Below are 14,423 nucleotides of genomic sequence, written 5' to 3'. Positions count from 1 at the left end.
GTTTGCTGCTTTCATATCACCCTCTCTGCCTGGACCTTCCTCAAACCCACGCTGTCAGAGCACGAATCTCCTTGTTCAACTCCTTGAAAGGCTGGGCTTACGGGACAGCCTGAGGTTCATCACCTCCCATGTACTCCTCAATCTCCTGCATTCTGAATTCCACGTCTACTGTGCTGAAACTGCTCTCCCAGCTCACGAACAGCCAGAGGGCTGGACCGGGGGCCGTTTCTCAGACCCGTCCTTGTAACGGGTCTGCGGCAGTGGATGGCGTGGACGGTCCACTTGTGTTGCGTGTGCTTCATTCCCTTGCCACCATCAACCTCCACCTCTCTGGGCATTCCTGCTCTATCACCTTTAATAACTTTTCTTTGGCCTGACCATGTCTAAATGTCAAGAATTCCCTGAAGGTTGTGTACTTGCTTCTTTTTTTATTCTGCATCCTCTTCTTTGGCGAGTTCACCTACTCTCGCTCTTTAGGCAGCAGCCCTATGGAGATGGTCCATCACTCGAGGGACGAAACTCCAAACCTGAATTTCTAAATTCTTGCTTAACATCCTCATGTGAATAAAATCAACTAACAATTCTTAATAGCTTTTCACATGCCATGTACAAGTGGTTGAGGATACTGACCCTGAAGACTGTACCTATCTGCATTTAAATCCTGAGTCCAGTGACTTCCCTGGTGGCGCAGTGGTTAAGAATCCGCCTGTCAATGCAGGGGACGTGGCCTGGGAAGATCCCACATGCCGCGGAGCAATTCAGCCCGTGCGCCACAACTACTGAGTCTGCGCTCTAGGGCCCGTGAGCCACAACTACTGAGCCCACATGCCACAACTACTGAAGCCTGCATGCCTAGAGCCCGTGTTCCACAACAAGAGAAGCCACCGCAATGAGAATCCCGCGCGCCGCAACAAAGAGTAGCCCCCGCTCACCACAACTAGAGAAAGCCTGCGCACAGCAATGAAGACCCAGCGCAGCCAAAATTAAATAAATAAATTTATTAAATAAATAAATAGATAAATAAATAAATCCTGAGTCCAACACACACAATCTGTGTGACCTTGGGAAATTCACTTAGCCTCTCTGTGTCTCAGATTTCTCATCTTGAATAAGAACAGTACCTTTTCTCAGGGCTGATGTAGGGATTAAATCTAAGTTAAAATATGTAAGACACTTAGAACAGTGCTTGGTACATACCAAGTGCTATGCAAGCGTTAGCTATTATTATTGTTGTGGTGGTTTTTCTCTTAAAAACCCAATAAGACAGGTTCTATGATTTTACGTGTTTACACAATGAGAAAATGAAGGTAGGTTATTGTGGGTCATGATGGAATCTCAAACTCCAGATGATCAAATCTTAATTCACCATATTTCCCATTAAAATTTAACTTTTGCTGTGTGCCTTTCTTCAGGTTGTTCTATCCCTCCCCCCTCCCCTTGCCCCTCCTAATACCCCTCCTAACACTCAACATACTATTCCAAGAGTCATTTTTATAAAGTAATAGTTCTCAGATCCCTCCCCAACTTACACACTAAAAAAATCTCATCTTAAAGCATTATGTCACTCTTTTTAAACCCTCTGAGATCTGGCTATCGTATATCTTACCTCTCTTAACAATATTGATCTTTCCATCTTATCTTTCTCTAAAACTAATCTAATTATATTCTACATTTTGCTCCAAATCCAAGCATGCTCATTCCCCACACTGCCTCCTCAAAAATTCCTACTCATCCTTCAAGGCCCATTCAAATCCTACCGCCTCTAGTGGGATCCCACTAAACCCAATCCTTTGCTCAAGTTCATAGCCCAATGTGCTCTCTCACAGCACAATCTTCCACCACCTACCTTCAAGAGGCCCAACAAACTGATTTTTTAAACTTTAATACTTTTTACATTTCAAGAGTAATGCATGAGTGTTGTAAAATAAACATTAATATGCTATAAAAAAAATTAGGGGCTTCCCTGGTGGCGCAGTGGTTGAGAATCTGCCTGCCAATGCAGGAGACACGGGTTCGAGCCCTGGTCTGGGAAGATCCCACATGCCGCAGAGCGACTGGGCCCGTGAGCCACAACTACTGAGCCTGCGCATCTGGAGCCTGTGCTCCGCAACAAGAGAGGCCGCGATAGTGAGAGGCCCGCGCACCGCGATGAAGAGGGGCCCCCGCTTGCCACAACTAGAGAAAGCCCTCGCACAGAAACGAAGACCCAACACAGTCAAAAATTAAAAAAAAAAAAAAAAATCCACTTAAAGAAAAGCAGTTCCTAGGATTACCTATTTCTAAAAAAAAAAGAAAAAAGAAAAAAAAATTAAAGGTCCCTCAACTTCCCTGCCATCCTCATCCCATCCTCCACAAACCACCCCATTTAGCAATTTTTCTCCTGCATTGACAAATATAACTTATACATGTATGCTTGGTGGCTTTTTTTCTTAAAATACATATCACAGACATCTGTTTAAGTCAGTATATTTTTGCCCAATTTTTTAACAAATAAATAGTTTTCTAAATCTGTTCTTTACTATGGTTATGTGTAAGGAGAGTCACCCCATTTCTGCCCCCATCTCCTGTATATGCATATTCTTAAGGATAAAGACCATGTTTTATTTGTCCTTATATCTCCAAGAGTACCAAGGCCAAGAATTGCTTAACAAATGTTCAATGAAATAGTAAAAATATCCGTCATCAATCCAGTGTTCACTGTGTGCCAGGACCACAGCTGTTGATGCTTCACATATATTGTATGTAATCCTCATTACCCACCCAGTTATTCCCATTTCACAGAAGACAAGATCACACAGCTCAGAAGGACAGGAGATTCTAATCTATAATACATTTGTCTGACTCGGGAGCCCACCCCCTTCATCTCCACGCTTACAGGTAATAGAACTGTCATAAGAATACCCTTTGCTTTTTCAACCAAAGTTGGAGAACAGAAAAGCTCCAAGTATTCTGGTGTAGGCAGGTGGGACTGAGGATAAGAGATGGGTGTTGTTTTGGAATGAATGTTAAGTAGATGGAGGCAAGTGGTTGCAGCCATAAAGCTAATCTACCATTCAGCCGTTCAATCCATGTTTACTGAGAACCTACTAGAAGTTGAATTACTTGCCTCTCCTTCTTAAGGCTCCTCACTACACTCTCCTTCAGTAATAGCTGCCACCATTTGTTGAAAATCTATGTACCAAATTTGTCATTATTATTTCTATTAATAATTTCCAATACTGACGAAAATTCTATGAGACAAACATCAGTCCCACATCTTACAGAGAGGAAACCTGAGACCCGAAGAAGTTAAATTTCTTGCCAAGATTAGACTGTAATGAATAGCCAAGCCAAGATTCAAGTTGAGGGTCGGTAGGGCTCCAAAGTCCGAACCCTTTTTTTGTTATCCAGGATGCTGCCTTTTAATTCTGAGAGAAAAGATGAACTATGACTTCTTTAAAATTTAAACTGTCAGGATCACATTTGGCTTCAAGTAACAGACCCAACTTCTGTGGTTGAACCAAATGGAGATTTATTTTTCTCAAAATAAATCAAGAGGTGGGCAGACCAGGTCTGGTACAGCCGTTCCAGAAGGCCATCAACTTGCCAACCTGCTTACCCCTCAAGCTTCTCGTCTTTGGTCACAAGATGGCTTCTCCGCTTAGAAAACAGCATCCCTGCTCCTGGGAGAAAGGAGAAGTACAAAGAGCAATAGCCTCACGGGCGAGCTCACAGAGGCCGTCCCCTTATAAGAGTGTGCGGGAGAGCCCCTCCCAGTTACTTGCATCTCACTGGCCAGGACTATGTCACTTAGACGCCACCCGGCTGCAAGGGATTCTGGGAAATCAAACTTTTTTTTTTTTTTTTTTTAACTATCATGGTGAATTAAAATAGTTCAGCTGTAGGGAAAAAGTGGGCAGGATGGATATGATTGGGCATCTATCTGTGTCTGCTCCACAGGGTAATGTAGAATGCAAGTCACCCTAGAGAATCAAGGTACCCTGAGAAGAAAGCAATAGAAGAACCTTAAATCTGTGTTTAAAAGCCCTCTTCGTTGTGCAAAGTCACCCACTGATGGGGGTGGAGGCTGGAAGAATGTGAAAGTTTTACAGAAGCATCCAAGCAGCTGATCCAGAGGAAAAACACCGAGACCCAGGTGACTTCACACAAACCGTCCTGGCAGACTCGCAGGTTCAATCAGTGTTTCCTCTGCGTCGTCGCTGTTTCCCTTCCTCCAACTCACTCACTTGCCAGAGTTATGTTAGATGAGAACCTACAGGCTCATTTGACTCTTCCATCATTCATACGAAAAAGTAGAGCGAGTTCAAATTCCAATTCAAGCAAAATAAAATCCTCGACCATGTGTTGTTATGAGAAGCATTATCTTTAGAAAAAGATAATGGTTGCAGGGATATTATTTATGCAACTGCAGCCACACTATCAAGTTAAGTAGACCATAGAGTTTTAGCCTGTTTTCATTTTTTTTTCAAATAAAGTAAGTTCAATAAACTTTCCTCATAAAAACCTCATACAAAAAAAAAAAAAAAAACCTCATACAGTTCTGTGATGGCGAGATTATATTTGTGAAAAGTACTATATATGGAGAGAAGGGTGACAGAAAGCCAGCAAAAGGACTTCTGTGAGCTATATCCTAGGCTCACAGGAAATACAAGATGACATAGCCATATTCAATGATATGGTTCATAGTTACATTCATAGCATGAAAGAGGTAAAACAGTTTCAGATGGGCGCACCTACTTCTTCCCAAGAACTACCTTGCTTGCCTAAAGAATTTGGCCACTTACTTATGAATGGACTTGCCACTGAAAACAGCATCTTTAGTCTCTCTCACCAGGTAAACTTAAGTTTTCCTTTGTTAACCCACACACAACACGAGGAATCAGCACACCTGCTCCCTTGAACTTGCATCTGCTTTTTTTGGACAAATGCTTAATTTCTCTAAGTTAAAGGAGAGGTGAAAATACCTAGCCTTATTCGAGTTCAAAGGGTGTCCATAAAATCTGTGGCCAGCCCTAAAAGTTATGGTACTTGATCTTCTTCCTCCACGGTCCACATTTGAGGCATGAGCCTTTACCAGAATGACTGAGAGTCAATGCAATCTGAGTTTGTACAATTCCTTCAGTCACGGGCATTTTTAGGTGCACCTCTATACAGAAACCACTCCACGATCTTTCTATTCTGAACTCATTACATTTGCCAACAGAAACAAGGATGTGAATGTGGGTCAGTCAAAATGTGAGTCACACCAAGTTCTAGGGAGACACGCAACCAAAGTTCAATAACAAACTGAGACAACACACCCACCTGGATCACTCAGAGTCCAAACCCACATTTCAAAAATAGAAGCTCTTCAAGGAGTACAGGCTAGTAGAGGTTTCACTCAAACCCTCCTCTCCTTCAAAAACTGCCTAGCAAGTGTGCAAACTTAAAACTGCTGGCAGGGCCCACTTTTCCATCTAAAATCCAGTTGTTTGGTGTTTTAGATCCTTAAAAGTGGGAAAAAGTATTGAAGGGAAAGAAACCCTCACCACTTGGCTTTTTGAAACATTATCAACCAATGCCAAACTGGCATCAATAATTACTATATTTAAAATAAAGAGAGTAAAAGAAATAGAAGAGTCTTTGTATTTTCTAGGGTGGGTTAGTTCAGTTTCGGTTTTTTAATCCATTAGCTCCATTTAATAAAGCATCGGTCTTGATGGTGGTGATATATGTGACAAAAGCTGTAGGCTTTTGGCTAGGAAAATGGTTCTGACATGCACTGCTATGAATTTGAGAAACAAAGGACATAACACACTACAGATGCAAAGAACTGCACAAGCCCAGAGTGGTTTTTGGATAGTGTCGATTTGGGGTCAGTTTGATGACTGATTGAATTGTGAAATTATCAACCTTTAGGTGAAGGGAAATGCTGGCCAGAGGACAAACACTTTGTTCCCTTTGTCCCCAAACAACACCCAGTGTCACTAACCTTAACAGCTTTGACTCTCATACTTAAACCCATCTGTTCCACCATGGTTAAAAAACAATAATAAAATCATGGCTCCCTGAAAGATTTCACAGTTGGCTGCTCAACTGGGATTTTTTTCTTAATTTGAAAACTAATATGACTTTCTAGGGAAATCTCTGGGAATAAAGAAGTCATCATTGTACACTGTCTCTTGCCTATGTTTTCGCCTTGAAGGAACGTTTCTTTAATAAAGAATCAAGACACAGACCCAAATATGAATGGATATTCATACATTTCATTCACTCATTCATTCATTGTTTTGAACAGGTAATTCAAATCAGGTCAGAAAAATGTAATAAAAGACAGAATGATGAATGAGGTCCTCTTTGAGTTAAGTTGGAAAAATGTGCTATTTGGGATATACATATTTTTAAAAATGGGAGCTGAAAACCTCAAAAAGTTACTTTTAATGTAACAAATTACCAACATAATCTAAACTAACTATAAAAATACAAACATTTCATGAATATGAACAACAGGTTTTAAAAAGAAGTCAGCTAGTCAGTAACTAAGGGGAAAAAAATGACCTTGTTCTGATTTATCTCATGCTGGCACAGTGAGTGACAAAAAGACTACATAAACAGTTAATGAACTCTCTCTCACTGAACTTGTTTCCAAAAAATGTCTACAATGCCCTTGAAATTAGGCACTATTGATCTGCAACAACAGTGTGCCCTGAATTTCAAGTCAACATCTGCCCACAAGGGCCAGATTATCCTTTTTTTTAAAGTAGCTATCGTAACTATGAGAGTTGCTGGTCAAAGAATTTAACCAAAACCTGATCCTACCTTTCTCAATAACTCAAACGTCTTTCAAGTTTTGTCCTTTAAAAGCACCATGTTTTACTATACCACATCTGCCTCCTACACACAGATGGAGAAAGAGAAATATTGGTTAAAACTAAGTATGTAAAATTACTGTTACTCCACAAACTGTGAATACAATTTAAAGCTTTGATATATTCAAGTCCCTAAGCCAGGACTCGTTTCTTGGAAAGAAGTATAAATCTGAATTTGGCACATCAGGATAACATCCTAAAGATACTACTTGACTGATTTTTGCAGCTTTGTCTTTGGGTATCACAAACAGCAGCCTGAATACTCCAACAGCCAAGGCTCCAGTGAGCTCACACCAGCCCACAGGAATTCCACCTCACCTCCTGCTCTTTCCTGCTGAAAAAGTACATTGGAAAATACCATATGTTTTATGTACTTCCTACAGAACATAAACAGAAAAGACTTGGTCACCATTATTTCAGTGACATTAGGCAACTTCTGTTTCTTAGTCCAAAACACAAACCAAAATTAAAATGTTCTGGTCTTTCCAGTCAAGCATACCTTGCCTTTGCAAAAAGCCTACTTTTAATCTACCCTGTGCTAATTAAATTTTTCAAGAGCAATACAGACCCAGGTGTTTTATAAACAACAGCAAACAAAACACTTCTTTTTTTGCCCTGACACCTAAATGTCATCTGGCTAGAAAGAGGGAGAACCCCATCGACGAAGTCCTGTATCTCCACACTTCCCGACTTGGGTTTATTAGATGCAGTGATGTGGCTTCTTTCTTTCCTCCTCTCCCGGAAATGCCCTTACGTACAGGCACCTGGGATGCAGCTTTTGACTCACAAAGAAGTCCACGCCCGTTTCCTCCCGACCTGGCAAGAGAAGTATCCTCACTGCTGAAGCACTCTGGTGAAAGAAAAGGGAAACTTGACTCAGAAGTCTCAGCCCAGACACTTTCTTTCCTTCTCCAAAAGAAAAAGCCTTCAGCACTGAGAAGGGAGGGTTCTGAGTAAGCTTATGACTCCATAATTTTTTCCCCAGAAAGTTAATCATACTCGGTTAGTGACCCAGGCACACAAAATCTCTAAACAAGAAATAGAAAGGATTTGAAACAGGAAATAAACACAAAATCAGAATTCTATACTTCCACTTATCAAAATACCCTTTTGCTCCCGACAGGCAATTGCTTCCCCTAAATACCAAACTGGGGCACTAAATCAAGTTCTCCTTCTATTGCTCTCTGCACTTCTCATTGAAAGGAAGGATTTGTTTTGGTCCCACATGTTGAAAAATTCATGTTCCTCTAATTAAGAGTTTGTATGCCGCGCCTTCTGCCACATTTCCCTGTTAAAACTCGCTTCTCTAAAATAGATCCATGAAAACAACTACCAGCCCTCATCCTTCTCTCAAACAGCCACAGAAGACAGATCTGAAGATTCTCAGCAGCCTTCCTAAACCCTCCAGAACACAAAGTTGGCAACCAAAGGAAGTCTCCGTTAAAATATGAGTGAAAAAGAGCTGGCGTCGAAATATGCCCCCAAGAGACCGGTTTTCCCACAAGCTCATAATTAATACACCCCATATGAATTTCTCACAACCTGACTGGACTGTATAAAATGATTTTTTATATTCCTATATAAGAATATATAAGAATAACAATGACAGACTTTCATTTAAATCAACATGGCCACAGGGGAGCCAAAAAAAAATACAAAACTTTTGTTCTCTCTCCAAGAGCATAATTTTTGAGTCGATATTCCATAAACTTTTTGTGACATTTTAAAATAACACCCCTCCTACACACACACACACACACACACACACACACACACACACTCCACGTCTCCGACTGGGGGTCTCAAGTATTGCTAGGAGACTGGGGTGTGGAGGGTTTAAGTACCCAGACAAGATCTTACAGGTCCTATCCTGGAGGTATTTTTCACACATAAGCTAGTTGGGAGCCCCAGGAGTTAAGCCCTTACCCCACCCCCAAAAAAATGCCCGTTCCCACTGGGAAACAGGAGGGAGCTGGAAAAGGAAATCGAGCGGCGAGAAGGAGGAGCAGCTGCAACCGCACAACGGTGCCACTGCCCTCCGGTCCCAGAGAGGAGCCGAACTCCCTTACCTGCCTGAGGGAAGAGAGCCGCCTGCACGACTTGCAAAAGTTCTGGTTCACCTTCGCCCGGAGTTCAAAGCGCCGGCACTCTGGCCCCGCCACAGGCTGGCTACCCCGAGTCCTCTCCCGCCCCGCTCCCGCCTTCCCCACCCTCTCGGCCCTACACCATGTCAGGAATCCGGGCAGGCACCGAGCTGGGAGCTGACATCACTCCCAGTCCCAGGTACCTCCCCTCCCTCGCGCCCTCCCTCCTCCCCGCCGCAGGAATGAGCCAAAGAGAGTGCGCGGGGCGGGGGGGGGGGGGGCGTCGGCGCGCCCCGCCTCGCGCTGATTGGGCCCGCGGACTGTCACTCAGAGGAGCCCACTAATTTTACACATTCCTCGCGGAGCCCGGCGAGGGCTGGAAGTGGGTGTTGCTGGAAAAAAAATGCTGCCTTTCCTGCTCTCTCTAAGGGAAGGAGCATAAAGGTATGGGGCAGATCCTTGCGGGTCCTGTTTTAAACTTCTCTTGGCGCATTTACCACCTCCCGGGTCAGAAACGAAACTAACCCACCCAAGACCCCTTTTGAAGGAAAAACAATCGCCTCTGTGTCACGGGCAAGTCCGAGTCCGGCGGCGCGTGGAGCAGAAAATGGCTAGCTTGAAGTCAGGCAAATAAAAGAAACCGCCAGCTCGCTCTGCTACCCTTTTATCTTGGGACTGCTGGGCGTTCCCTTAGAAGGGAAATTTAGAACTTCAAAAGCACCTCGGGAAGATATGGAGGAGAATCCTCTGGATCGTTAACCAGGGGAGTTATCGACCGTGTGGTTGCTTTTGCTTTTAGCGACGAAAATCACAGCACGCGAGCTTCCAGGCAAATAAAATTGAACCTCCGAAGTAAGAAAAATAACTGTTTACCTTTCTAAAGACCCTAAGTCTGCTGTTTTCATGCACAACTGAAAAGGGGGGAAAAAAATCTCACAACTGAGTTCAACAAGCCACATGAGAATAATTACTGTTGAATGAAACCAATTGCAGTGGCTGAGCTATCGATTAAGAATTAACTAACGTTTAACCCTGGCGTGTATCAGGCAGTGTAATACCCCTGGCTAACAGAACAGAAAGATTCTCCAGAAATGGGTCTTTCAATTTGCCTAATAACTACTCCAAGGCAGAGCTGAATGGTGAAACGTGGCCCTCTTTATATGAGATATAGATATATTATCCGTCATCTTCTGGATTTACAATGAACTAATCATTGACTTTCTGTTGGTTTTTATTGTTTGTTTTTTGATGGATGACAACATGTCATACACTTCACCATTCTGCCAAAGACTGTAGAAGGGATGTACAGAGTCCACCACTGTGTCTCATTTAATCCCCATAACCATCCTGTAAGGTGAGCGTCATTAGCCCCATTTTAACATAAAGGAATCAAAGGCTCCGCCAGGTTACATAAGTAAATTGCTCCAGAACGCCCAGAACTGCAGTTGAAACCAAAGTTCATTTGATTCCGAAGCTATTTCTTCTCTTTAGAGTAGGGATTGCCCGCAGTCTACACACACTCAAACACTGAAATGCTAAAAATAATCCACAGACCCAGGCCAGTGCTCTCACAGACCAACTTCTATACTATTACCATCGTGCTGTTTGTCAAACCTACACTATTCCAAGCTCCTAACATATTTCTGAATCCATTTTTCCCCCGCACTAAGTCTTTCTGTGCACCACTTCCAAATGAATTTGCTAAAACAGTTTGGTTTTGCTATCAACATCTTCCTCTAAATCAGGCCCCCCTTTCCCTGCAATTCTTAGCTGGCCATTTAAAACTCTCCCTGATCTGGCCTCTATGTACCTTTCCCACCTTATCTCCCACTTCACTCCTGGGAAACATTCCACTACAAACTGGTCTACTTTCATCTCACCTTCTGGCCTACCTGGAATCCCCACTCTCTTCTGTGTGTGAGAGCTCTGTGGGGTTTTTTGTTTTGTTTTGTTTTTGAGAACTTTTAAGATCTACTCTCTTAGCAACTTTCAAAGACGTAATACAGTATTATTAACTATAGTCACCATGTTGTACATTACATCCCTGTGACTTACTTATTTTATAACTGGAAGTTTGTTCCTTTTGACCCCCTTCTTCTGTGTGTTAAGTCCCGCCCTTCTCTCAAAGCCTAACGTCCTTGTCCTTGCTGTGCCCTACAGAGGACAGAAAAAGTGGTCCATTGTCCAGTTCGGAAATTTACTTGCTGTGTAACTTTGACCAAGTCATTAAAACATCCATCAGAAACCTAATCACCTCCTTCATAAAATGGGGCTGATAAGACTCAGATCAAAGGTTATTGTAAGCCTTATTGATATTGTACAGATGTGTAAACATATGGTTATATATGTCTAGTTATAGATATTTCCTATCTTCTCAAACTCTGAAGAGGATGCTGCATGCCTAATACCTCTTTGTATTCCTTACACTCAATTCAAGGAAAACACTCAATAAAAATATAGGACGGAAAATAGATCAGCAGATCATCTCTAACCACCCTCCATTCCTTAAATGCACCCAAACCCCAAACGATCTCATAGCCAGAAACCATAACTGCTTAGCTATCTCCTCTCTCTCTCTCTCTCCCTCTCTCTCTCTCAATGCTTTGCCCACAGTCCTTCTGTCTTCCTGCCCTCCCACCATTCATGCAACAACCCTTAACCCCCTCAGGTATTTTCTGCACCAACCACTTAACCTGCCTCTTAGCCACTCATCCCTCCTTCTCTGTCAGTCAGGGACCCACTTGTCTGTCGTGCCTGTTGCCTGCCTTGCTCTCCCAAATGCCTTCCAACAGTGGCCGGGTGGCTACCGTCATTCTTCCAGCCCCAGTCATAGGAAGCCTGCCAGGGTTCACATTCTACAACCAGCAGCAGGAGATGGGGGAGGGAATGTCCCACCCCCAAAAGGATGGCAGGATAGAATAACAGGAAGTTGCCTCCCATCCCCTCTGCAGCTGGAGTGATGACAGCTGCCATCCAAGTCCAGAAAACAAAAGACTCAAGAGGAAAACTGAAAACAGGCCAAAGCTGGGGCAGTAGTGTTCAGACCAGGGGTTCCAGAGTAGGTGAGGAAGGAACCAATGGGTCAGATTTCAGCCTCCTTCTCCCCTCTCTTCTTTCCCTTCCCCTTAATCAGAGTTACAGCTCTTATATGTTCTACGTTTAGGCTTCACCGTAATGCTTCATTTTACAAACAGACCTAACACTTCAATGAGTAGATTGAAACCGGTGGCCTCTGGGTATCTTGGGGAAGCCCCAAAGAATCAGGACATTGCAGGAAGCAAATTAGGATGCCTAAGGAGCAGGTACCCAGAGTCCACCCACTAACCTGGATCTTAGCTGATTTAATGGAAAAGTCCATTTACAACTCCTGTGGTTTCAACACTGAGTAACTCTGAAGGTCTAGATACCTATTTTCTGCCTAGTTATTCCTATGATCAGCCTGACCTGTAGTACCTATGAGTTTTGCCAGATAATATCACTATGGGGTAGAGGTAGGGAAGAGGACAGCGTGAAAGCAGGAAAAAACCTGCAGAGAATAACAACAGTAGAACTTGAAATGGACCCTAAAGGTCATCTGATGTAACGACCTACAGTGGTCCTGACAAGTACCCGTCTAGCCCCTGCCTGAATTTATCTGGCAACAAGGGGCACACGAGCTGGGAGAACATCCCACCACTGAAATTCTTTCTCCTGGGAACCCATATCCTGCTTTTCTGACTAGTCCCCCAAAGACCTCTGTCTCGTGTCTCATTTAATCCCCACAACCATCCTGTAAGGTAAGTGTCATTAGCCCCATTTTAACATAAGGAATTAAAGGCTCAGCATGGTTACGTAAGTAAATTGCTACAGAACACCCAGAACTGGGATGGAAACCAAGGTCTCTTTGACTGCAAGCCATCTTTTCTTTATCTATCCAAAGCACTGACTGTTCACAATCTACTCTCTTTCAGCTCCGTGCTCTGGAGTAACAGAGAGCTGGCTTTTTTTTGTTCCTCCCACCCCGAAGCCTGTGCAGGCGCAAGGATACATCCTTTACTTTGTTTGGTTAGATGCAGATACCAGGAGAGGCTCACCCCTCTCATCAAGGTTATATCCTTTGCTGACTGGTCTTTATAGACCTCCAGCTGCAGCTCTCCAAAGCACAGTCATAATCACTCTTGACTACGTTCAAAACACTTGACCGTCTCCCCTTTACCGAGGAACAAAGCCCAAACTCCCCTCTGGCGTCCAAAGATCCTTATATCCCAGCCCTCAACCTACCTTTCTGAACTTCACGTCCACTCTGCTTCATACTTGCACACTCCACAAATGAATGACTTTGCACCCATATTCTCTAATAATGTTTCCTCAGTTAAGGAAGATTTTTGCCCACTTCTACTAAAATCTACCTCCCAGGGTTGTTTCGATGATCTGATGTCATATGCAAGGTAACAGAGCACATTGCCTGACACATAATGAGTCATCAGTAAACATATTTTCCTTTTTCTTATGACAGAAAACAATTGTACTATTATTTTTAATATATGGCTTATGGCTCTCACTGACTGTAAGTTCCTTATGGTCCTTGAGGACAGGATGCCAATTTGTTTCATCTTTACATTCTTTATGGAATTTAGAACCATGCATTGCCCTATGGACATTCGATAAAAATTCACTGAATGAATGAATGAATGAATGCTGCCTTTTGCTTAAGACTTCTAACCTGCTGTAGGCTGTGCCTTTAGAAATTCAGGAAGAACTCCACCAGCATGATCTTAAAGGATCTGGGTGCCTCAGATTGTTCTTATCCCAGTCACATCAACAAACACAGGGCAGGTTGAACACATGGTATAAATCCTGAACCCAAATTCAAATGAAACAAGCTTAGCTTTAGAATTCCTTCTAGAGGAAATTGCTGCTTATTCTGTCTGATTCTAAGCATGGCATGGGTGATAACCCAGATACCATTTTAATATCCTTCAGCTGAATACTGAGCCACTACTCAGCTATCACCACTGACATCATTTATGAACCCAGCACTCCTCCCCATTCCCTGCCTGCGCATGGAAACAGGTTAGAAATAGGCCCAATATCTCGTTCCAAGCAGAGTCTTATTTTAATCACTCTTTCCTTGCAACCCAGGTTGTGCTGGTTATTCTCTGGTTACCTGCCAGAGAAATCCAAACAACTAGTTACATTCGACATCCCCATTTTATTATTCTATTTATAAAAGGAAATTTTACAGCTAAAAATAGAAACTATCTCTTTTCATGGTGTTTGATTAATGTTCAATTAATGACTCAAACAAATTAAATTCCTTTAAACAATTCATTCCCTTTACAAATGCAGTTAATTCAATTTCTTAAAAGTGTGTCTGATTCCTATTCTCTGAGAGAGGTCAAGAGGATAGAGAGCCCTTTCAACACATAGCAGCAGTTCTTATTTTCCATTCCATGCAGATGGTCTGCATAGCATTCTTCCCAAGCAGGCGGAGCATTTCTGCAGGCTGTCA

General features: G+C 42.8%; 1 protein-coding gene across 12 annotated transcripts in view; it reads right to left on the bottom strand.

Moving 5' to 3' along the window:
• Nucleotides 1–9,052, bottom strand: part of PPFIBP1 (PPFIA binding protein 1) — a 176,225-nt gene extending 167,173 nt beyond the window's left edge. For 11 of the 12 annotated variants that reach the window (XM_059935519.1, XM_059935521.1, XM_059935518.1 and 8 more), the window contains exon 1: nucleotides 8,918–9,052. The gene's annotated coding sequence lies outside the window, so the exon portion shown is untranslated. Of the gene's footprint in view, nucleotides 1–3,598; nucleotides 3,617–8,917 lie in introns of those variants that run through there. The other variant, XM_059935522.1, reaches the window with a different exon arrangement.
• Between the last annotated feature and the right edge of the window lie 5,371 nt (nucleotides 9,053–14,423).

The sequence above is a fragment of the Balaenoptera ricei genome, chromosome 10 (genome assembly GCF_028023285.1).
Source record: "Balaenoptera ricei isolate mBalRic1 chromosome 10, mBalRic1.hap2, whole genome shotgun sequence".
Taxonomy (NCBI): Eukaryota; Metazoa; Chordata; class Mammalia; order Artiodactyla; family Balaenopteridae; genus Balaenoptera; species Balaenoptera ricei.
The sequence above is the reverse complement of the archived record's forward strand: the minus strand, read 5'-3'. Positions and strand labels throughout refer to the sequence as shown.